Here is a 26,593-nt window from a genome sequence, read left to right as displayed (position 1 = left end):
CATTATCCGGGCTTTAAAACGTGTCTTTCACCAGAGTAAAAGTGCTGCCCACCGCCTGAGCTGACAGCACAGCCGACAGATCTGCACTATTCATTATATCCCGCCAGGCTAAAAGGAGGGCTCCACAGGTTCTCATGCCACAGAAAACCAGGTTCCCACTAATTAACCCAAACAGCCGCCTCTATACATCTACAGAACAAACCCTCATTCATATTCAGCAGGGCCCCCTGCCATTAACCGTGGCGGGCAGCAGGTATTGCACAGGGCAGCTTTGTTTTTCTAATGGGCGCTCATTAGAGATGTTAGTACAAAATCATTATTACTGCAATAAAGCTTGATTACAAAGGCTAGCTTTTGTACTACTAAATTGTTTGATTTCAAGTGGGGAAGTTAAAAGTATTAATCATTGTTACTATTCATATTATACGCAAATACACAAAATCAGCAACAATATAACTTGGACATTTTGTTGTTTTCAGCAGAATTTGTATTCTGAAATAGAATTAAGTGCAGAGCCAGACCTCCTTATCTGCTGTTTTTTTCTTTTTCCATCTCTCGTATCTCTGTTTCACCAGCTCACAGCATTGTTTAGATGATCTCTTGTAAGATACAGCGACCTCTCCTCCAAAAAAACTATCACTCGGGACACAGAAACACACTCACCTTTATTCTATTTTCTTCTGCACTTTCGCCTTTGCTCCTTTTTCTTTTCCTCAGCCATTCTCTCCAACAGGCCCTCAAAAAACCAGTACAATATATTATCCACCCACACACATCCAACTGTAACTCTGAAACTACTCCCACGTACAGGATGGATTTTAAATTATGGATGCATTTTGGTTCACAGTGGGATTCCTGGCTCCATTTATTAATTTCTGTTACAAGACTTTAGCCACTCAACAGAGGACAGAAATGATCTTTTCTTCCTTTCATAACCTTTACCTTAGATAAGATGATATGTCTCATACCACCATACACTCTATTGACATGTTTACTTTCTGGGGCATTTGAGGTGTAAATCCAGAAATAAAGCAGAACACCCAAACATGTCCAAAACACCACAGAAATCAGCATGCAGGAGATTTCATAGGGACACCTTGAGCACTGCTGAGCATTTAAATCCACCCACAATTCTAGATTGACCATGATGTGAAGAAATAATGAGCTCTAATCCCCATCTATTTACATTACTGGTATATCACAGCCACTTACTGGTGTGTATATAAATTGGAGCCTGTGGTAGCTTTGAGAACAGAGAGCTGCTCCTTTCAATCTCCAGTCTAGTCAGATAAAAATGTCTCCCTAGAAAATTGCAACAGAGATGACCTTGACTTGGTTAGCAAGGCATTTAACCCATGACTTCCAATGGTAAAAGAGTGGAAGCTCCCAAAACCATCGTCACCTTTTTCTGGATTAAGGCTCAGAGATCTGTTGATACTGCAATGGTTAGCATAAACCAAGAAAACTCACAAGACTACGTATGTTAGTATTCAACCACAAAGTACATCCTGAAAAATGGCAACCTTTACTAAGGAAGGACCGCATTATTTTTTAGCTTGATGTACCTAATAAACTGGCGACTGAGTGTACTGCAACGCCACTGGAACTTTTTCTCCTCTGGGGCCACCTGGTGGAAAAGTATCCTAAAAGTATTCTATTCACAACATCAGTGTTAGCAGACCATCAACTATTTTGGGGGGGGTGAAAGCCAGAGAGGGTTAAGTGAAGTTTTCATCAAAAATGATTAATATTTATCAAAGGAAAGTTCTTGACGAGTTCTTTCTACTGCTAAAAGGGTACTTGTGGTCAAGTATGGTCATTTTTTTGTTGTGGCTGTCCAGTAAAGTTAGTCAAATGTCACTTATGCCCCTCTTGTTCTTACCCCTTGTTGTAAAATGATTATAAAAGTAATCTTTGGTTCATTTTTGAGGTTTCTGTCTTTCTTTGGTTTAGGAACAAAGACCACACTGCGCTCTAATCCACTTTCATGTGTCTCCCTCTATATGTGTGTTTAACCCCTTTCTCTCTCGTTTATCTTTGTTGTCACAGCTGCCTCCTCTCATCCCTCTCTCCCATTACAAGAACCACAGGGAGGGGGGCCATAAAGCTGTGGAGTCTCATCAAGACATGCCGCCACCCACAGTCTCACTCCTGGAGTTCCTCACTGCGACACACCCACTCCATCATTGATCCTCATCCATAATCTGTTCACCCTTTCATACATGTATCCCCAATGTGCATCCCACCTTTAGATGTAAATGGCTCAGTCTACTAACTTTTCATTGTCTGATAGGACTTTATATAAACTGGACAAATGGTGGCATCATACACTTGGCTTGCAACCTTGACTCTGAGAATATTGAGAAAAGATCTATGCCATAATTAGGACATGCTTCTATGTGACACCACAGCTGTATTTCACATATGCAACAAGTTCTCATCACAGGTTGTCAAATACTGACACTTCCTCACACCCTTCACTGTCTGTATAGCACCTTTACCACTGCACAAAAAAACAAAAACACTCACACCCACTTACATCTAGCTTTTTTATGTAATGGGAAAGGTTATATTTGGCAGGTAAGATGACTCTACAGTAGTCTGTGACATCCAATGGGACACATCAAAAAAACAAACAAACAACACAAACACACACACACACACAAAGGAATACTTGTCTGCTGCAGAGCCGTGTACACAGCTCTGGTCTACTGTCAGAGAGAAAGACATATTTAACAGGTTCGTCCGCGTTTCAAAAGCCTGTGTATATGCACTTATTTTGTTGGAAAAGGGGTATTCTCAATGACACACATATACTACAATGCCTCAAAGCCGAACTAAGTATGAGTGATGCGGCATTAAAACAGCAGTGACCTTTGTGTTTACACAGGACACAAACAATAGTCTAGTAGATGAAAGTCCATGTTTGTTTGACTCATCTACTTACCCTTTCTCCCAACAGAGTTGGACTTTCTTGCTTTTTATTGTACATCAGCTGCTCTGAGTTTCAGACAGTGTTGTGGATAGGTTTTCATTAGAGTGAGTTAGAGAGTTAGAAAGCCCAGTATATCTCAAGGTGCCCAAGGATGCCTTTAGCAACCTTACCATATGCCGAGGGATCTGTCAAAGCGCCGGTATTTAACGACCTGCGGATTATATTGGGCTGGCATTTCACACAACATTTCCTTGTTTTGAGTAGAACTTACACTGCAGCTGTGATGGTAAGCAATAGACGGCTATTTCGGGAGCACATGAGTAAGACAATGACCTAATCCACACCCACATGCCAGCAGAGGCATTCATTACGGACTTCAAGGGGAGGTGATCTGTCATTTGCTAGTACACCCAGACACATGTTACCCCAGGCACTAATTACAGTGTTTTAACTGTGATCTTCTATATGTTGAGTTAAAGTTTCACAGTATAATGCTCTTTTCAGTTTTTTTTTTTTTTTATTCTTGCAGAGCGGTTCAGTGTGCAGCACAGTCCCTTCCAATTACCAAGCCTTCTGCCCACGGCCATCTGTGCATGAGTAGAACATGAGCCACCCAACTTGATGAAGGCCTGTGCCTCATGAGCAAATATATGTTTATGCTATATTGGCAAAAACAACATGAAGCTCTGTATCAACAATGGAAATGTTCTTGGTTTTCATCAATTGGGCAGAAATTACAGAGTTTAAATGATTCTGTATCCACCCACAAAGTGTCATTTTGCCATGGCATTGGCCCTCCAGTTATGCCATTATTCAACTGACACCAGATCGCTTTAGCAATCTCTATTACCCCGCTGCATACCCTGACCCAGGCTTCCTCCAGTTTAGCTTTGACATTTGTCAGTGCTCTGAGATTTATTTCAAGCATCAACTGACATTGTCTGGATTCCCAGGAGGCATTTTCGCAGATAAAATAGGCTGACTTGCTCATCACCCTTGGATGAGTGGAGGCAACCAATCCCAGGGACGCTGACTCACTCAGGGAAGTGTTCCATGGTCGGTCAGAAACAACAACAGACTATGAGAAGGAATTCAATCAGAGAGTGGGCTGATGATCCTCATTCAGGGCTGCCACTTCTGATAAAGCGCCTATGCTTTTCGCGGCGTCAAGATCTCCCCACTGCAAAAGCCTCCTCATCACCAGCACTAAGATAAAGCTAATTCTGCTCCGTCACTTTAATGCTACTGTAATTCTTATCAAGCTCTCCCCATCAAAGCTTCCCTCACAATGAGTCTGATCTTCTCCATGTAAAGTAATTGCTCTGCAGTTCATCGCAGAGGGAGCACTCCAAAAATGCAGATTCAATCAAAACAAAAGCAGCAACTTTACTCTCTCTTTTTGGGTCTAAGCCTTTGCAAAGCCAATGCTCCAGTCTCGCAGGCATCCTGCAAAACTGCAATATACACATACATTATGGATGAATTACTTCATCAAATAAAAAGCAGGGAATCTTGTAATGAACTGTGAGGGTACTCTTAATCTTTGATGAGGCCTATCTGATGAATAGTTTAATGAGAAAAACTATGGTTGGGCCTGCTGCGTGCTGACAGAGGCATCACAGCTCTGATGAGTAAAGTGAAGAAAAATGTGTAATTTTTTTCATGATCTTGTAGTGTTGTTTATAAAACGACATCAATCATACAGCTTGTAAACAGCATTAAGTAATACATTGAGTGAAATCCCACCTTAGCCAAGCGTTAAGTTATGCACTGTGCAAGCTGTACTCCAGGGCAAAACATGCAATACATATTAACTAAGGTGCATGTACACTAGGGGCTTGGTATTTTCCTTCTAGGAGGTCAAGGAAGATATCTTGTGTTTATTTCCCTAAACTACAGCTGGTGTGTGCCGTTCTACATAACTTGGAAAGCCTCTCTTGCTCTGGCATCCTATTGATAGGCGTGCGCCACAGATCACAGCCAGTGTTTCTCCTGCCATCACAAATATGTATTCAGCACTGCGGAACTCGGAGGTTTAGTATTTGGACCTTCTGTGATGTGCTGTTGGCTGCCAAGCGCCTAAGTGATTCAACACCAGGCTGCAGTTAGCAAGCTGATAATAATGCATTCAACTTAAAGTTGGTTCCCACAGGGGCGTCCTGTGTTTGCTCGCATCAGAGGTCCAAGCATTATACAGTTAGATTTGTCAGTAGTGGTTATGGTGCTCCCTGCTGCTGCAGCGGGATATCACCAGCACACATACAGTGAACACACGAGAGGGAGCACACCATGTGGCCAGAGACACAGCAAGCAGAGGAGAAGCTGGAACAAAACTTACTAACAATCAAAAAAGTGAGCTCTAGTTGGAAAACAGCATCAACTGACCCCCAGAGTACATGACTTGACTATCACATTAGTGCACAGCCAGTATTAGCGTCATTTGTTTGTGCAGTACGTGCAAATGACAAATCATCCAAGCGTAACTGTGAGATGTGCAGATCAGAAATGAGTGTGGGACTGACACGGACAGCACACACATATTCACGCAAGGATGTCATTTAGCCACAGCAAACGACCTTGAACTGTAACTTTCACAGTATCGAGCTGCCTCATCTGCATAAGTAATTCAAGTTGTCGCCTCACATGCTGGTCATTGATTGTAACACGATCAAAGGGATCCGACCGCTTAGCTTGAAGTGGCTTCGGTCATTTATCAGTGCAGAAGTTTGAAACTTGCAAAGTCATTCCACATCTCATGAAGGGCAGGTTATGAATTTTTCAATAACAATATGAATTGTTATGAATGTTGGAACAGGCTTTGCTTGCTTTTTCCTCCTCTTTATACTGGCCATTAAAAGAAGACGTTACCGACAAAATTACCTTTTTTTATATCAATTTCTTCCCTTATGTTGAATTCAGGAAGAAAATGTTTTTCTTGCATGCATTCACAGCAAACAAAGAATCCAAAAAGGACAAATGTTCTTCATAAATTGAAACAATAGGGGCCTGGGTTTAACAACAGCAAAACTATATCAAAACATCCCATCTACAAACTCTCACACAACTCGTGCAGTATAATCTAAATCTCATCTACACATACACTTTCTCTAAATATGATTTTAAATACATAAGTCATAACAGTTTCACGCATGTCCGAGTAGTGTGTGTCATAAGTGGAAGTGTTTTATATTGTAATGCTTTGGCAAATAAATTGTTGTTGTTCAGGTTGTCCGTCACTGGTGCGCAAGGCAGTAAGCCTAACAAAATTGGACCAATAAAATGAATAGTGTATGCATGTGCTCATGGTAGTTGCAGGATTATAGTGACACAGTGCCACAGCCGAATTCAACCCGCATTTGACAGGTACCAATGTCAAGACCTAAATATGGGGCTTTAGCACTCAGACAAAGTTACTGACTTTTTAGTATAAAATGTCTTTTTTTCCATCCCTCCATTGCTACTCAAGAGGGAAATGTTGTCAAGTGAAACACAAAGAAGACATTTACACTAAACATTGTAATAAAGAAAGTCACCTTTGTCTCTAACAGTGGAAGCACAATGGGAAAGAATCTCTGAATGTCCAACATGAACATGAAGAATTCTTACAGCAAGCAGAAGCTGTTTTAATTGTAATGGGCACCTGACTATTGTCATTATGAAACTATCATTTAAAAGACAGCAACTGTAACTGTAAAACACAATATATTCATTTTTATCAAAATTCTGAGAGCCCTGAAATGCTCAAATGTTTAGTTTTGTCCAAAAACCATTCAAAAACCCAAAGACATGCAGTTTGAAATAATATGACTCAGCAGATATTTGCCACTTAACTAGTAACTTTGTGTCATATTTGCTGAAATCGTCACTATATCCTTACAGCAGTGAAAGAATTAATCTTTGATAAAGTCAAGTTCCTCCAGCTCCATTTAGTGCTCCATATGGGATCTGCAAGAATCCAGTACGCCTGAATGAAATCGTCCAATCAGGGCCAGGGGGAGTCTCAAATCTCATGCACTACTGTCCGGATATAGTGACAGTTTCAGAAAATAAGGCAAAAGTTATTTTTTCTTAAAAGTTACCCACTGTAGGTTCATTTAAAAAAAAACAAAAAAAAAAAAAACTGAAGATGATCAATCAGTTATCAAAAGAGTTTCCAATTAATTTTCTGTCGGCAGACTAATCAAGTAAGCGACAATGTGTTTCAGCTCTACACGTATTCTCAAAATGACCATTGACGGTGCTCAGCATCATTTGCTGACAGGCTGAGCCCAGTTTGTGACTGTGCACACTGGCACCTCCGAGGCAAATAAAATCCGTGCCCAACTTTGAGCAACATCCTTGTAATTTCCTACTCTCAGGGCAAACTAGATCGTAAGGGAAGTGTTTATCTATAATAACAATCTCCAGCTCTATTTCCTCGTGCCTAGTCTGTGCCTCTCTGGCAAGGAGTGTGTCAGAGGTCTGACAGGGCAGAGATGGGGGAGGATGCACACCACCAGGGCTCCATGCAGCTGTCATATGCCCTATCATTACATTGTTTACAGCATTTGCCTTATTCAAGCTATTGCCTATGTAGCACCAGCAAGCAAGTCCACCTCACCTCACTTCGAAATTTCCATGTTGCCTAAACGGAAATGAAAATACTTATACCAGCTGGGCTTTACATCTGCCTTTAAGCTGTCTTTCCACAACCAGTGAGGCTCTGTTTACACATTTTCAAGGAAAGCTAACCACAAGTTGGCATTGTGTGTTACTTTATACCTTGTCCTCTTGTTCTTTCTGGTAAACATAACACCAGCAGCGGTTTGAATGCAATCCTAGCGTACACTCCTTGTGTTCAGCCTGCAAAGCAAGGTGGGATTTGCCATCAGTTTAAATCGCTAGAGCAAAGCAGAGATGAGGTTTGGGTGAAAAAAAAAAAAAAAAAAAGCAGCCTTGCAGCCTGGTTAACTTGTCTTGATTTCTTTCAAAAAGAAGAAAGCGCTTAGCACAAAATTTTCAAGAAATTAGTACAATTCAGCTAAAACACAAGAAACTTGTGCTCCAAAATACATAATTTCTTTTAATTTCTTTCATAACTTTTTTTTGCTGCCCAAACATTTTTTCCGCAGCTTTTTAAAATTAATTTTCTAACTTTTTTAATCCAAAATGCTCCTTGCCTTTCCCCCCATGTTTTTGAAAGAAATCACACCAATTTGCACAAGGTTCAAAGGTTTAAATACTTGTAAAAGGCATCTGAAAGCAGAATGAGAAAAGGTTTCAAAGGGTTCAAGTGAATTTAATGCATGTGAAAAGAAAAACAGAGTCTCTAAGGTGAGAAGCATGCGAAGAATTCAGACTCATTTAAATAGCTGGAAAGACCTGTCTGCGACTTAATGACAATATCCGTGCATGTGCGGCTGTGGGGATGTGACAGAATCAGGTTAAGAAGATAGACGGAATAAAACATCATGTCACTTCAGCAGGGTGACTTTCATAGCAGAGCAGGGCTTCGTCTCTGCTGGTGTGAGCCCAAAAGCTAATGTTAGAGCTAAGGCTAATGAGTATGCAGTATTATTTCATATCTCCCACATGAGAGCACAAGCACTGTGTATTTTATCCTTAAAAGCATCACTATATTGCGTGTTGAAATGAAACCCAGCTTGAAGATTAATCAACTTCAAGTGCAAGACAAGTCTTATCAGAACTACATAACAACTAATAGTATGAGGACTTCTCACTGTCAATTTCATCTGTGCCCTCATGTTGCGCCGTTCTTCATGAATAAGTCATCAGTCCCCCACTATTCCCCTTTGGCTTATTGCTCGTTCTGCCGCCTCCATGGCCCTGTAAAACCAACTGAAGTGTTTATGGGAGATAAGAGGCAAAGGAGGTCGCAGGCCCAATAACTCCTTTTATCACCCCACGTTCTGCAGCGAGGGCCATTTTATGGGTGAATTTGCTGAAGACGAATTCTTAATTAGAGAAGTTTGTGGACCCAGCATCAGAGGCCTAATGGGGGAATAAAATGAATCACCAAAAGCGCATCTGCAGGATTGCTTGTTGGCCTGCTTTGTTACTGTGTCTTGTAGCAAAGATGGAAAAAAAACCTCCAAGAAACAGACTTGGTTTGTTCTTGCAGCAATATCAATGAAAATGGTCTTTTAAAGATGGCTTTGTGGGGCTTGTTTGGTTAGGTGTAAATGCTGTGTTTGTCTCGACGAATCCGAGTCCTTTCGAAATTAGTTCAGGTTATTGATTTTCTCGGGGGCTTATCTTTATTAAAAGAGCCTACCTTGTCAATGGAATTACTGCCTCGGCCATTAAGGTGAGCTGATTCTATTTCCCATTATTGTAAGTTCCTGCCCAAGAGACTTAAATGGCTTAGGTTAATAGGAAATGCAATGCTTTGTCCTGAGATTATTTTTAAGAGTCAAGAAGTTTGTCAAGAAGAATAGAAACTTTACTTTTATTTATTGTACCTTTTAAAGCCAATGGGACCTTTTTGTTTGAGCAAAAAATGACCAAAATGCATCTCCCTTGTTAACCTTCTGTCCTTCTCCATAACTGTCTGCAACCAGACACTGTTGAAAAAAGGAGATTCTCAGCTTTCTAATAATATCAATATTGCTTTTGCTCTCCAAATATTAGCCAGAACATGTCATATTACATAATGACTGTCACTGAGCCATGTTCTTGAGAATAAGGCCTTCAAAGTTTGTAGTACAATTGCTGCAAAGAACCTATTAGCCTTCTAAATTGGGAGCACATGCTCTACTCAAGAGGCTGTCCCTGAGTGAAAAATGGACAGAAAAGCTGGAGACGCTTTTATTTTGTAGCCAGTGAGGTAACAAAAACAAGCATACCCAACAACAGGGTGCAGAAAGACATGAAAGTATTGTTCATGTCCGTAGAACTGCTTTTGACGTACACAGTTAGCAAACACCTAGCAATGGACTTCAGATGACGAAGATGATGAATATTCACAACTTCGATCATTTTTTATGAAATTGATTCTTTTAATCTGTGGATCTTTACAGACTAAACAAATGTAAATAATCAACGGACTTTAAGATCACTTCAAAGGTAGGGAGTCACCAATTTCTTTCTGTCTCTGTTTGCCATGTGGGTAAATCTAAATTACTTTTTGGTGCTTATGGTCTGTAAATTGAATTTATGGACTGAAATTTGGAGAATCTAACCCAATCCAACAATAAGTAGCATGTCCATATTAACAGAAGTTGAAACATTTAACGTTATATTTTGATTCACAATGCTAAGCTGCTTAGAACTAGTTCAGTGGGGACTTGGTGGATTTTAAGAAGCTTTAATATTCTAAAAGGTAAGACTTGTGTTTTTGAAATCAGACAAAAAAAACCACAATCTCTTACACTGCTGTTCATTTATAATTTCAGGGAGAGGAGGAAGGAAACTGGTGCTGACTAGGACCACAGTGCGGTTGACAAGCATTTGCTTCAAGTTTTTTTTTATCATGCCTTTAACAAGCTTCAAAATTGTATTTTTCGTCTGAATTTGACGATAAGGATCAATGACAAAATTTAAATCTACCTTACTGAAGGCAAATTCTGAAAGACAATTTAAAAGCAAACAAAACTGTCAATGACCAAATATCGAGATGTTGCAGAAATCCAAGTTTATCTGGGCTAGAATGAAACCAGGGGTTCAGTGAAATGAAACGGGCCCAGCCCCACTGTTAAAAATTAACACATTGCCTTCAGCTTTCACTCATTTTGTTCTGGTATCAAAAAGTGCCACTTTTGAGAAATACAGTACGAATGAGGTGGGATGGAAGAGAACCAGCTCAAATTTTAATCAGCCAACTTGGCAGACATGTTTCACCAGACCAGACCAGACCATCCTGTGTTCCCACTCGCCTGCATATTAACTGAGAAAAAAAGGCTTAAATTAATTACTCATTTTCCCAGACTGGGAAGAGGGAGCTCATCCTTGATTGCATAATTTTAAAACTCCATAATTATCTCAACTCCACCGCACCAATGTGACAAGGATAGATGCATGTGAGTTTTCTCCAGCAGACTCCTCAAAGTTGAAGCACGTTTGGACTGAAGGCACTTTAACTTGGCGAGAAAATGCGTTGTTGGGGAACTCCCAACCTTATTCTGCTTAAAAGCACAGTGAGAAGCGGTACAGTTTTTGAGGTTAGCCCAAAACATTCAACGACTAAATTTAGCACACAGTGGCGCATTAGTCGAGATGTGTGATGCCATCCTCCTTTCCTCGCTAATCAACCCCTGCTGTAAAGCCTAGATTAACCATCTTTCACTTCATTCAGATAGAGGATTGTTTTGGGGTTTGCCTGATTATATCTGTCTCGAGCACACAGCATGCTTCTATTGGTATTTAACAAAGATTAGCTTTAAATTGATGATTAACCTTTGTAATCCTGCGTGCATATTGAAAATGGCTTGCTTGTCTTTACCACAGCCACACAAAAGAGAAGCCGCATTATCGCTCAGGGAAAATTGAGGCTCCGGAAGCAAATGAGGCAGTGTTATCTGCCTGGTGCTTGGCTGGATAATGAAGACGAATCCTCAGACTAGAGAGCCATCTCATAATAAATCGCAACAGATGACTTTTTTTGCGTTCTTAGCGCGCATCTTTTAATAAAACTTTACTGTGACCCTGACGACCAATTGCTGCCCCTATCTTGCAAAGAGGCAGAATTTACTTGTGGGAATGAGTGGTTGCCATTGTTTTGATAGCTGTATTAGGGAGTAATCAGACATTAAATGAGTCATTTCTCCGTATTTAACTCCAACTGGGGAGGTAATGGTTTAATTTGCAGGGCAATGAGTTTTCCCATGTGGAGTGCTCCTTGCATTAAATCACAGGCCGATGCAACTGCATCTGTTGCTCTGGATATCACCAGTGCAAAGATATGGCTGCACAAACTTCTCTGAGCTGAGTACAATTCACAGTAGTCTCTAGTGACTTCACCCATTTGTGGAAAATAATCTAACACACCTCACAGAACACCAGTAGTTTAGAGAGCAAAGATTGAATAACAACAATGATTACATGCATTTGACACATACACAGCACCCCAACTTAAATAATCTGATGAACTCTGAAGCTCGGTAATGGGAACAGGCACTGGTCGAGCAGACTATATGCACATGTCTTGCCTATATAGTGCACCATATTATACTTGAAATTATAATATGGTAGTTCAAGGGGGGCAGGGAAGAACATGTCTCACCTGACCCAAATGCTGGCTGATGATTATTTATTTACTATTTATCATATAAAATGCCGGAGAATGGTGAGAAATACCCATTGTAACTGTCTAAAGCCCAATAATATTACATTTATTGTCACAGAAGACTAAGGAAGCAAGAAACATTCACATCTGAGTAGCTGGAAGCAGTGAACTTTTGGTATTTTTGCTTACAACCACTAATTAACGATTAAAAATGTTAATTATCTGTCAGTTATCTCATCCATTAATCAACTAATGGTTTCAGCTCTCAATATATTCCATGTGAGCTTTTATATACAACGTTTTTCTCTCACCTGTCAATTCCCTCTTAAAGCTTTAACCCGGGAAATCTGAGCTCTCTCTCTTAAGGCTATCGTGGATACAGTGGTCAAAACCACCTTCTCTGTACTTTTACATATAGTGATGAAATGAGGACGGTGTATTATTCTTTGAAACCTTGGGAGCTGACATCAAATGCCATACCTAATCCCCACTGTGCTCCAGACCTCTGGAGCAGATCACAGCCCACTTGATCTGCCTTGTAATCCTATTGCAGTTTATTAAGGGGATATGATGTAAAGAGGAAACCGTGTGATGAAAACTCATTCTGAAGGTGAGGGCAAAAATCTGTCCGATTCTTAGTTTGCCGAGCTTTCTGTGAGTTATCTTTTTAACTGGGACATTTTTTAAAAACACTCCCTCTTTGAATGAACAAAAAGATCTCATCAAATATAAAGATAGAGTGTAAAAACTGCTCCCTGTGATACTCAGATATAAGCAAATATGTAGAGAAAGCCCCAGTAGTAGGAATATGCATACACACATAAATTGAACATATGTTTTAGGAGCATCAAATATTTACCTGACACTGACAGGAATACTAGTAAGTGGGTTAATTTGCAGTGATACTTGGAGCACAGCTTTGAATAAAATGCATTAAAATTGAATAATCCTCTTTTACTTCAACATATGGGTAACAACAGAGAGAAAAGGCTTTTAGCTTTTTAAATACAAATGATTCCCAAATCATTTCAGACTCTGTATTATTTACTGCCATTGGCTTAAATCTCAATTACTAGATAATGTAGCTTTTTTGGCTTGTTTGCCTCAATGATAAAAAAAAAACAAAACAAAACTAAAAGCAAACATGAAAGTATTCATCATTATCCTCTTACTCCCAATTTATCGCTGCTCGTAATTATTAACTGGTCAAACAATACACACCCAATGCTAAACATGCTGAACATCTGCTACACATGTACTGTAGATGCGTGGCAAAAACAAATGATGTAATTACAAGATTAGAGTGAGTAAACAAATATGCTATCAACCAAAATGAAAAAGAAATAAACAATTTGAAAAAAAGAGCATGAATGAATCAAAAGGGAGCTAATCAGAATGTCTGCGATATCTGAGTGAGTTTCAAATTATGGTTTCATTACCACATCCATGCTGATTCTATCTTTATATCCCCAGATAATTACACTGCACACTGTCACAAACACTTCAGTAACTAATACAGAGCAGACTATCCAATCCATAACAAAGACGGCACACAAATAAAAACAAGCCCAAAAAAATTATCATTAATCAGTCATTAAAACTCTGTGATATTGGAATTAGGGTCAAATGATAGGGTCATATTCTAGAAAACAGGCCTCTGCAATGCACTTCACACCAAAACCTGATAGATTTACTATTATGACAAAGACAAATACAAATCATTACATTTGAAAGGCTGGAAACCAAAAAAATCACTAAAATCACATACAACTAAAATGACCCGAATTACTGTTATCTGAATAAGTACTCCTGTTACACTCCATTGTATACTATTAGTTGTTGTTTTAATTTTGTGCTCTTCACACAATGTGGACAAAACGCTTTTCACTATATTGTATTCCAGTACAGCATCAGTTACTTGCAACATTGAAAATAATCACTCAAGTACTCAGTACTCAATTACCAGCCCTCTGACACAGTGTTGAGTTTTAACTTGTAGTCTACAAGAGTCAGGCAATATGTAGAAAATCAAATACACCTATCAGGATTTTTTCTTTATTTTAATCAAATACCTCAACATCAATATTGTGGCTATATTGTAGGGTCTACAATAGGTGCTTTCACAATATATTTAGAAAATGAATTTTTTTTTTATAAATAATCATCGTGGATTGGATATAATGACAAAGTGGGTAAAGGCAAATGATAGAACAGCTACAAAAGTCTGATGAGGTCAGGTAATTACATCACTTTACTGTAATGCAGCATTTAAAACTAGGAAAAGACGACACTTAAATCCAAAACCTAAGACAACATCTCCTCCCATATCGTGGTATTGATAACATATTGAAATATTGTCCATCCCTAATACACAACAAGAGATAATCTTGTGATGGGAATTACACCAGCCTCGACAAACAAATGTTGGCCAGGGGCGTAAAGTGGGGTGGGGGGTGACTCCTTCCTTTCATCCTACCCCCTTGCTCAGACCACACCCATCTACAAACCTGGCCTTCATTTTGATCTGAAATTCATGGCTGTAAACATATAAACACCTGACAAAATACTCAAAACAGCTTCTGTGGTAATTCCCGCTACAATAGGCGTAACCATGACCACATTTTGCCATGATAACACGCACACCCCCCAAAACCTACGAGGTGGAAACAATACCAGCCACACTGTCACAGCTGGTATATGGTATGAAGAGAAAACAAGAAATTAGTTTTGCATTGTATAATACTCTGGGGCCACAACTAAAAAGTGAAGAATTTCTGTCCCAATTTGCGAAAGCCCAGCATGAGGCCTTTAAATTGCTTGTTTTGAACCCAAAGTCCAAAACTCTAAAATATTCAGTTTACCATTGTATATGACAAGAAGAAATCCCCACAATTCAGGAAATGGAACCAATGTTTGTTTTGCAATTTTGCTTGAAAAAAAAAAATGAAAATAGCTGCTGATTAATTTATTTTTTTAATACTGACAGTATTTATGGCAGGGTTTTAGTCAAAGCTGCATTACACTGTACTGCATTTCTGCTCACTCTTTGTGTAACTCTGAATATCTGCTGAATCACTTCATGAAAAGTAAAATAGATACTAAAACAGGAAAAGGGGTCACAGAGTTCCTGGAAATGGCAGAGGGAGGAAAGATTCATGTTTTATTCTCTTCAGTAAGGTGACACCTGAGTGTGGGGAAGGGGTGAGAAGCAGCAATATCCTCTTTGTAACAGGAGGCAACAGCATTTATAGGAAATGTGGTCCCTAACGATGCTACAGTCGCAGTATATTATGATGTATTTCATAAATACACATAATTATATGGCATAAATCCTTGCTTTTGGGTGCTGTTTTTGTGTTGACTATTTTAAGATCAGACTTTTAACACATATATAATTCAGTAGCAGTTCTTTGTGCCGGCTCTGTAACTTCAAGGCAAGAAAGAAGGAAATCTAAGACAGAGGAATGGCATATTTCAAAGTTCAATTTTAAGTTTTAGATAAGCGGTATTCCCCTGTGTGATGGGAAAAAGAGACGCTCGTCTGGGCACTCTCCCTCCCAGAAACCGAGATGAACAGTCTCATTCAGCACCATGGACAGCTCCGTGCACAGCCTCGGGAGACGGCTGCTAAACCCTTCGACAGTAAGCATGACTGAGACATCATTAACACCGGTCAGATAGCTTTCTCTGGAGACTACTCTGTGCCTAGCACTTCTCCGTGTGTGAGACTTTGTTAAATACTTTCAACTGTACATCTATTTGTAATAACACATGTTGGTAATCTATTTCACAATTTTTGCTAAAAGCTTAACAAGTAACAGATTTGATCTGAAGGATGCTGCGAGGTCGTCATTTTCATCTCCCGTATGCTTAACTCAAAATCAAAGCACACATTGTCTGCGCTGCCTTTGTCAGGTGTGTGGCCTTGTCATAATACACCTAAATCAATTGCTCTAAAGATCAGATTTCAAATTTAGACAAACCCACATCTTCGCCTTTAGAAAAAATGTCAAATGTTGCTTCTGGTGATGGCGAGAGCGCGAGCCAGGACGAGCGACCAATGCTTGACATTTTGTCCTCATGAGTATTCATCTGCGCCTTTAATTGCTTCCAGTGATGTGTAAAGAAAAAGGGAAAACGGACAAAAGAGAGAAACAGCTGCCTCGGAAAGTAAAGCTGAATTAGCATTACCTGTAGGTCTTTTCCAAATGACTGACAAACACTTGATCATTTTTTAATGAGGATCCAGCAGTTGGTCCGACTTGTTTCAATATGCAAAATATTCATAAAGCCATCCCTCTTCATCCCTGATTATCTTCAAATCTCCACGCTAATGGGAAAAGGCCTTGATCCACTGAAATCATTTCATTAAAATGTTACTTAAATATTTTGCTCTCAGGCCACCAGACAGATTACGGAACATATTTCAAAAACCAGATATCAATATCCCTTCCTCAGCCTCAAAAAAAAAAAAAAGAAAAAAGTGCACACACCCACACAAAATAAATTGATACATATGGCGGAGCAGAAGCATCCGAATCAAAACAAATCCCACACCACATGACGGGGTCGTGATCTCTCCCAAGCGACAGATACCATTAATCTGACAAATATGACAAGACATGGGTGCGATCTAAAATAACATAAGGATGTATGACACTATCACCAGTAATGAGGGATGTGGCTGACATGTGCCTACTCATGTGAGGCAGCCAGAGAACAAAGGTAATGAATAAATAACTGATGATGAATCTATTTCATAACACTTGGCGATGATAGTTGCGTCAGGCTTTTGAGCCCTCTTGATGAAAAGGTGACCCATGAAATAGTTCATTGGAACACTGGTTCCCTATCGGTCCAGCCACTGAGTCCAGATTTCTCCTTAGTCATAAGTTCAAGGTCCACACATATGAGAAATCACCATATAATTTGATTTTAATAGACAAAACGTAAATAACACTTGGGCTTAAAACCCAATAAAATAAAACATATTGCAAGAATAAAGTGGAATTAGTTAAAACCAAGCAATTTTTTCTTTTAAATTTGTGGGTGTTTTTCTCTTTTTTTGTGTTATTTAATATTTGGTGATTTTTAAAAAAAAAATATTTGTTTTGTTTTTTTTTTTTTAGTTTTGGGGCGATTTTCTTTTTCTCCAAACATTTTTTGGCAATATATAAAGAAAACATGTCTTGCAAACCCCAGGCCTGCCAAAATAAAGATCAACAAAATGACACCATTTATCACAGCCAGAAACTGTAAAAACAGATATTATTGTTGGATTTTCAAGTTTAAAACAGACCAAAAAAGTGCTTATCATTGCTTCAAGACCAGTATAAGGCACAGCATGTCAACCGGCCAAACAATACCAAGAACAGGGACATAAAATAGTTACTGTTCTTGAAAAAAAACAAGACAAAATAAATAAATAAATAACGCTCTCTCACTCGACTGCAGGAAAATGCATTTCAAGATAAAAGCTCTGTGCTGAAAATGCACTGTACTTCAAAATAGTGTGCATTTTTCACAAACTGCGACCCACCAGTCGGGAACCACAGCACTAGAAGGTGTGGCCACCCCCTCTTCCCCCCATACTCAGATTATTTCAGAATGGCAGTAAATTAAACAGGAAAGAGCCTGTTGTGTGATTCTGTCTGCCTTTAATAAGGCATTCCCAGAGTTCAGACTCTTTTGATGATGAAGACGCAGTTCCTGAACGCCTGGCATTGACAGCTCCGATGCTGCTTTTTAATACGCTGCTGTTGGTGCACAAGGTGTGCATCAGCCCCCGAGATATGGCACACAGCATATGGACCGAGGTGGCTCTTTGCACCATGGATCGCTGCCTGCTGCACACTCATGAATTATGGAATTCGGCACAAATATGCAAATCTGGGCATTAGCCTAGTTATGCCCCTGTACTGTAAGTTACAGTGACTTATCTATTATGTATGAAGCAAGGATGGGAGTGAAGAGGTCCTGGCAGCCAGCTTCACGGCCCCTCTCTCAGTTGCTCACTTTCACATCATGAAAAAGCATGAATAGCAGGGGAGGTAGCTTCAAAACGCGAGGTTTCTGCCGCTCCGCATCTCGCAAGACTTGGGAGAATTAGAGCTTGCTTCCATGCTCAATTGCCAAGCTACTTAAAATAACAATGGCTTCCACCGGATTTGGAAGCCTGGAAGATACGTAGGGGAATAAGCATGAAGTTGTTGCTAATCCTCCAATTTCCCCCCACAAGGCTGATATGAAATGCTAGTCTGATCAGTAATCAGTCCACGGGGGAGGCAGACAGGAGATCCAGCCAACTCTACAGGCACACACACAAAAATCAGCCTCTGTATGACATTACCATCATAATGCTGGATGAGTGATTGTGCTCGGGGAACCTAATCATAGTGGTGTAAATATCTGAAATCAAGGTGAAAGCAGAAGTGAGAATCGGTGAGGTCAAACGGCTCAGTTTTGAAGTTGTACACATATTCTGCTCAGGCCACGAGTGTGATGATCACGTCCCACCGCTCTGAGACGAACAGATCTATCATTAACTCTTCTCTATGAAGATACCTGGTCCTTCTGAACCCAGTCGCTATGGTAACACAAGGAAGCCACTCCTGCACTGTCCCATTATCAGCAGACCTGCTTAGTTTATTTTGGCTGAACAATTTATCCATAAATTTAGATTAGCCTTGCATATTTATAATTTCATCAGTGTATTATTTTCTGAATAGACCTCTGACTTCCTTTAATTGCTGTTTTATTCTTTTTGCTTTATTTTCCAGAAACGTTTTTTTAACTGACCTATTGGTTCTAATAAGAGAATGTTTAGTTTGTAAAAAGTTAATAGTCGTCACTTTTTACATCAGAAAAATAAATTCATGATACTGCAGCTGTTGTGCACATTTTAACTTTTTTTTTTTTTTAAGAGGATAAAATCTTTTTCGGACATAATTGTGGAAAAAGCATCTGAGTAACATTATTATATATATATAACATTAGTTCATTATTTGTATGTGTTGGGAAGGGGGTGCAAAGGCATGTCAAATTATTTTTTAAGCGCTGGAAAGGGATTATTTTTTATGTATATATTTATTTATTTTTGCCTTAGGGGAGGGACATACAGCTTTAAACGGTTGTATTTGTGTTATAAAAAACATATGGTAAGGGACTCACGTGATGGAGGGAGGGCAGTGCTTCGGAGGGGGTCAACATTAAGAAAAACATTTTATAAGTCACATCCTAGCCACCAACTTCTTCTGATAAATAAAGAACAGTCCCTAAGCTCCAGAGTTCTGGGTGGGCTGACGTAGAACCAGCGTTACCATGAGATGCTCTTGATATGTCGATTTTGTGGTGTGCCAGGTCGATACAAGCAAATTTTCCCCACATTTTTTAACAAGCACACGTACAGTATCATTGGTTATCATAGCAAAGTTAGCCTCCCACTGGAATGTGACAAGGATCACTTAAGGTAGACTGTTAAGGTGGACCAGCTATTCTTATTGTAATGACAATTTCCGTTACTCCTAAGCAGATAATAGAGGAATGTCTGTCTGCTGAGTCTCTCCTTAGTTCGGGAGGTAATTACTGCCTCCGACTCAAAATGTATTGTGCTGTTATAAGAACTGTTAGGGCTGCCCCTTGAAAGTTGGAGATTCACATCATCAGTCAGAGGGCCCTCAGTCTACTGAGATTGCTTCAAGTCGAGCAGTCATTGTTTGTTGTTGGTGTTGGTTGTTATTGTTGTTCTTACCCCACATGCAGGAGACAGCAGCAACAAGAACTTAACAGATCACTTTTTCTCAAGGAAACAGTAACTTAACATCACACAATCAAGTCAAGAATCCAACAAAGAGTGAACTGAAAACCAGGACTTAAATACAAACCGGACTGACGAGCAGACGAAGTGGTGGAGAGAAAGGAAAGAGAAGCTCAGGTGAGGAGAATAAGATTATGAGGCAGAGGGACAAGCAGGAAGCTGATTGGCTGGGAGGGACTAATGAGGCTGATGTAAGAAAGGTGTGACAGAAAACAGGCGGGAAACAGACAAAGGCAGGAAGTAACACAAGCCATTAAGTGTGAGGAGATAACCTTCAAAATAAGCCAGGAAACAGACTGACCATGATCAATACACAAAACAAGCAAAAAAAAAAAACAAACAGAAAACCTAAAACAAAGTCCAAAAGACAACACAATATTGAAAAACCCAGGATCATGACAGGCGATGGGCTTCTAGAAGTCTAGGATCATCACGAGACAACAGATAAGACACTTAAGGACAAAGCAAGCAAATTAAATGAAATTCAGACAAGTACAGAAATATTTTTCTCTCCAACACATTACTTTGCATATTTCTACTCAAATAAACTTATAATTAAACATATACACTAAATTCACACACACTGAGTAAATATACAAATTAAAATCTTGAAAAATAATTTCTGTATAGAAAAAATAAAAAATACAAATTATACAAAAATATGCAAAATGTGGTTGCAAGTGTAGGGCGATTAAGTGTTGCTTTACTTATTTATTAAAGCTTGCTTTATTGTGTGCTTTAACAGTTTTGAAAGCTCAAATTGAGTTCAATATAACCATAACTCAATACTATACTGTGTGTTGCTTTGATTGTGTTCTAGATTTAGGAACTGTGCTGTGAGCTCTGTTGGTATCTCTGGCAGAGTAGGTATGTATCCCAGAACTGAATGTAAGCTAAACATATAAATAACAAAGAGTTTTCAGTAGATTAATGTTCTGACAACCAGGAGAGATTAATATGAATTTTGTTTTAGTTAGACCTTAGTAGGTATTGAAAGGCAAGGCGACCTGCTTCGCTCAGAATCTGCAGTTTTCCTAGAATCTTTGTGTTGAGATGGAAATCTTAACACAAAGAATCATGGTGAGTTGAAACTTGAAAATAAGTAGAGACGCAGCGATCCTGTTTTGTCACCAATACTGATTGCTGATTGTCTGAGTGTCATATCCACCGATACATGGCCAATAGCAATCGTATTTTCTTTGGTATTATTAAAGCAGCTGGTAGTCAGTTTGACTGCTTTGTTGTGTATTAGGAATGTCATTAGATGGCAGCATATCATAAATGCTGTGTGACTCCACAGTGTGAATAATCACAAAAATGTAGTCTTGGCATATTATCATCAATGTGCTCACACATGCGCAAATGAGATCCGAATGCACATAACCAAACTTGCAGCCAGAATATCACTGCTCGCAAGAGAAGGAAAACCATGTTTTGCTCGCGCAGAATCTGAAGTCGCTGTAGTATCTCTAAATAACTGGTTAGCTGATCATCTTTTTTGATTGGCTGTTGTCTTTGTATGTGGGCAAGGGCAGAAGGAACTGCCTGATAGCACATCCACAATAGCATCTGCCGTCTACGGCAATTAACATAGTCCAATCAATCATCAGCGCAGTACAAAGAGCTCCTAGGGAGGAAAGCAACAACAGCATCTATTCAAATACGCAATGTAATATTTGCCGTGGGAATCTCTCCCTCCTTTTGCACCATGCACAGGCCGTCAGTGCATGGCGTGCAGGGAAGCAGGAAGATGCTATGAATGTGCTATGAGGAGTAGTAAAACAGAGGATCTAGTGTTAGCTTTTCCTGTTTGGGTTCCTGAAAAGCAAGGAGCGGACACTTTGGTTACTCCAGGGCCAGAGTCGGTACAAAGCAGCAACCTCTGAGGCTGAAAATGAACCAATGCAGAAGTGCCAAATTCTGCTGTTCATCAAATGGCCACTTGAGGCTGGCTCCAAACCTTGATGTTAAATGCCAAATGTTAGCAGCTTGGGAAAAAAAGTTTTGATCTCTATGGCTTTTTTCATCATTCATGACAACTGAGTCCGATTAACCCCCGACTCCTCCACAGTTCCAAACCCTTTTCTAAGTACGGTCACTTCTGGCTCCAAAAAACATAAATAGTGACGGCTGAAATGCCAAACTAGAGGTTTCAAAATGGCAGTCTGCAAACCAATGCTTGACATCACTGTAGCGACGTCCATTATTTAAACAATCCATGATCAGTATTCACTAACTAACACCAAGATACAGGAAACTTCTGCTGATCTCAAGGGTCTCAAAGCTGCAGCATTTATTAGCATACAAACTGTAAACTATACTTTACATTCACTTGAATATCTTTACTGCTAAACTTAAACTCTCCTCCGCTCCATCGCTCTCTCTCGTCCAGTGAAAACATGTCAAAAAGCCCACAACCCCACACACATGCACACACACACACACACAGCTGGCAACTAGAGAGCATTAATGTTCGCAATTGCGCATTTTAAAATTTTCACCAAATATTGTCCAACAGTGTTCGGTGGTCGATCGATAAGGGCATCCCTACAAATAAACATAAATGTTTAAAAAAGAAACAAAAAGGATTTAATTTCCTGGCAAAAAAGAATTATAATTACAGCTTGACTTTAATACATAAATTGAGGCCTTGAGATGCATCAAACACTTTTTACAGCAAAAAACCTTTAAGGGAGAGAGGAGAAAAACTAAATTAAACTAAATTCAGCCACCCTTATAATCATCCTCCAAACATGCCCTCATCAAATATCAAGTCCATTCTTGTTATTTTCTCAGAAAAGAAAATGCACTTCTATTTCGCTGTTCATCTCCTCCATCCTCCCTCTGTGCTCAAGTGGAGCCAACAGAATAAACTCCATCAAACATAACATAATAACAGGAAATTGTGCACAAGAAACACTTTAACCCCTCCCCCACCACCTCTTTTTCCTCATTCTATCCTTCCCGCATTAAAACTCTCCTGACACTACGCAACAACATCCACTAACCCTGTGTATTTGTCCAGTCATAAATCACCGAGACACCTTGAGTTTTCTTTGGGGATTTAGAAATCATAACACCTCCCTGTACCGCCATCATCTTTACTACCAGACTCATAAACACTTTCGGGAAAATCCCTCTAAATATCCAGCTCGCTGCCTTTTCTCCAACTTCACTATTACTCACACTTTCGGTTCCAGGACAAGCGAACGCAAATACAATATCTGTCCCAGTTTAGCTGCAGAGAAACAGCCGCACTATTCATGTTGATTAGTCGGGTATGAAAATAATGAGGGCGACCCCTCTTTCATATTGACCTTTTGCCCTTTGTTGTCAGTGTTAATCCCACAAGTCTGACCAGTTTAATTTCTCACAGCAGGATCCGCCTCTTATTTTTTTTATTTATTTTTTTTAACTACTTTTAATTTATATTTAACCCCTTTAAAGCTGGATCAACATCACTTTTCTTGTGCTGCATCCAGACACTCTTCACAATTTTTTAACCTGTGAACCTAAAGCAAATTGGTTTGACTTCTCTCAAAAACACAAGAAAAAAAGGAAAAAATGAAACGAGCAACTTGGCAAAGAAATGCTCTACAAATTGCAAAAAATATAAGCATATTTAAAAATGTTTTAAAAGCTAGGGGAAAATTCCCACAGAACTATATTTAACATGATTACAATTAAATTTTTTAATTTATTTTGATAGAGTTATTATGATTTGTAAGCATTATTTTCTAGATCATTTCATTGTTTTTTGTTTGTTTTGGTTTGGGTTTTTTTGTTGCTAATTTTCAGGTAATTTCCATGGTTTTTTAATTCTTTTTTTTTTTTACAAATGCTTTGCTAATTTCTAGGTCATTTATTCATTAGTTGCTCATTGCCTTCTTTCCATGTATTTGCCCAGGTTCCAAAGGGTCTTGGAGCAAGATTTTTTCTTACATTCAATTCATACGTTTAACAGAGATCTTTATTTTTCGAGATGCCTGATATTGTGTGTATCCAAAATGAAAATAAATCGGATACCAGCTCCAGTATATTAACAGAACTGCCTAAATTCTGCTGTGTTCTGATTAAAAATGGCTACTTATTCTTTAATGTACACTATACAACACCTCTCAGTGTAATGAGCAGTCTACACCCAAAAAGTAATTGTGTGAACACTAACATCCCCAACCTCACTTTCAAGAGCATGGCTGCTGTGGGCTGCCTAAAGATTTAAAAAGAATGGCACTTTTTTTAAATACCCACCAATTAAAGCCCACTTTCAAACCTGGGGATGCAGCTGCTTCTGAGAAACAGTGTGTTTCATTTGAATTTCATCAGAGAACTTATTCCAGTCAAACACCCAGGGGTGGAATTTTTATCTTCAGACATGAGTGTGGGGTAAGTGCAGCCAGAGTTTGGAGGTTTTGAGGCAGAGAAAACTCACGCCCATCAATATCCTATTTGTACCCTAATGCACACACACACCTGACCAGTTTGTATTTAAGAGGGTTTTGTAAAAGTACCACTTATATGCATTACATTAATGCACACCTTTTACTTAAATGCACACCTTTTACTTAAATTTAAACTTAAACTTACTCTAATTTGAACTTTTGCACACTCCCTGTCGAACATGTTTGCAAATCTCTGCACAAAACTATACACTTTTTTAAAATTATGAAACAATACATTGTACACATATAACACATTATCATACTTTTTAGAGTATCTCTACTATATTTTTTAATTGTAAATTGTTCTATTCTATATTCAACCTCTTGAGTGTTGCAGTACGTATTATTTTTTATTCATCTTAATACAATAAATAAATAAATACAATAAACATGTATGTTTAATGTTTGCACCTAAACCCAAAGCAAATTCCTTGTAAGTGAAACCCTACTTGGCAACTACTGATTGGCAACCCTACTCATTCCAAAACACTTATTATTTCTCTGTATTTGTAGTGTGAACTTTCTAAACTTTACATGTTTTCATTTTTCATATATTTGGAGGGGGTGTGACCTCCTGTCTCTCCCAGGGTTTAAGTGTTTGCGAACACCGCTTTATGCCTTTGAGAGATGCTGCAGCCAGGAGCACCAGCTCACATAAGCCAACACCCACATGCTCATAATTAAAGGTGAATTGCACAGCCTGTGGCAATTTGCATCCTGTGACGCGAGAACGGGGCTGCTGGAATTTCACCAGACAGGTCTGATAGCAGAAACAGGAGATGTGCATTGTTCCATTTCACCAAAGAAGTGCAAATTACCATCAGATGCATTTGTCTGCCATCTGACTTAAGCTTCTTTTCATATCAAGATACAGTTCTGTTTTAATCCACCGGTCTTAAGCACTTCTATGAATGCCTGTTTGCCATTTGCCATTTAATCTAATTTAAACACACTAACTTCATGCATTTGCAGCCAAAACTTTTAATGCAATAAAAGTGTTAATGTGATGTTATATGGCATAACCCCCAGGATCTCGTGCATATTGTTCTCTGGGGAGCTTATAAAGCTAATTTATTGGATGTAGCATTTTAATTAGTTTGATCAATACTCTATTACAGAGGATTTAAATGTGATCTGCGGGGAAAAGGCAACTCATTGCACATGGATGAATGATCATGTTTCGAAATGTCAGAGATTCCACTCGCTGCAAGGCGATCCTGGATTTATTCTAGCTTAATAATTGATAAATTAATCGCCCGTGAATTCAGAAGCATTAAAACATCCTTTTTGTCAGACGCAGGAGGTTCAAGTGTTGCATGAAAGCATGCGTGTGGCTCAGGAGAGGTGCATTTCACACAGACAAAGTAGAAAGAAAATCTGGTTACCTCGCACAGGGGGTTTTGGGGAGGATCTCAGCGCGCCTCTCGGGTTTGGGTTGATCTCAGGAGCGGAGGATGCTGCTGCTGCTGCTGCTGCTGCTGCTGAGCCGCGGAGCGCACTTTTGCGCACTGCCGGGCCACATAGAAGAAAAGCGTCCGTCTCTCCACTCCGTCACTCTCATCACTGATTCATTTGAAAGCAGACACCAGGAGGGAAGCTTGTTTATGCAGAGCGGATAACTCGACTCCGGCTCCGGCTCAGGCAGACGAGCCTGTGTGTGGAAACGCGGGGAGAGTTGTGCCCAAGCCCGCTGCTTTGCGTAGCAGACAGGAGGGAGCGGGGAGGAGCCGTCTGCCGTCAGATGATCAGGGCAAGGTGCTCTCCTCACTGATACTCTGCAATCCCCAGTTTTACAGAGCTGCAGCTCACACTTTAACACAATAATCCCGATCTAATCATCTACTTTCAGCGGGAAATGCTACCTACACTGTCACTCATACTGGAGTTACTATGCATGTGCAGAAAGTGAGCTATATATGTAACCAGGTGATTTAATAATTCACTCTCATGCAAAATCTGTTGGATGGGCAATATTATTATATACACTATAGTACACATATGCCAAACATTTTCATATGACGTAAAAAAATAAAAATTAAACATATGTAATGTGCTATATGACTGTATATTAACACCATAAAATAACCAGACATCTGGTAATCTGCAGAGCCACTTCAACTCCAGACACACTGCTCTATCAGCAAAAAGAGCACACCAAGGTCATCAGACCATCATCA

At 39.4% G+C, this 26,593-nt stretch overlaps 1 protein-coding gene across 4 annotated transcripts in view; it reads right to left on the bottom strand.

The window, feature by feature from the left end:
• The window catches only part of hs3st1l1 (heparan sulfate (glucosamine) 3-O-sulfotransferase 1-like1), a 32,945-nt gene extending 6,834 nt beyond the window's left edge, over window positions 1-26,111 (bottom strand). The window contains exon 1 of one of the 4 annotated variants that reach the window (XM_042501557.2): window positions 25,802-26,111. The gene's annotated coding sequence lies outside the window, so the exon portion shown is untranslated. The other 3 variants (XM_088086828.1, XM_042501558.2, XM_088086829.1) reach the window with 3 other exon arrangements.
• Between the last annotated feature and the right edge of the window lie 482 nt (window positions 26,112-26,593).

Source organism: Plectropomus leopardus, chromosome 13, assembly GCF_026936395.1.
Source record: "Plectropomus leopardus strain MGB_pleo_1.0 chromosome 13, ASM2693639v1, whole genome shotgun sequence".
Classification (NCBI taxonomy): Eukaryota; Metazoa; Chordata; class Actinopteri; order Perciformes; family Serranidae; genus Plectropomus; species Plectropomus leopardus.
This window is presented reverse-complemented; position numbering and strand designations above follow the sequence as displayed.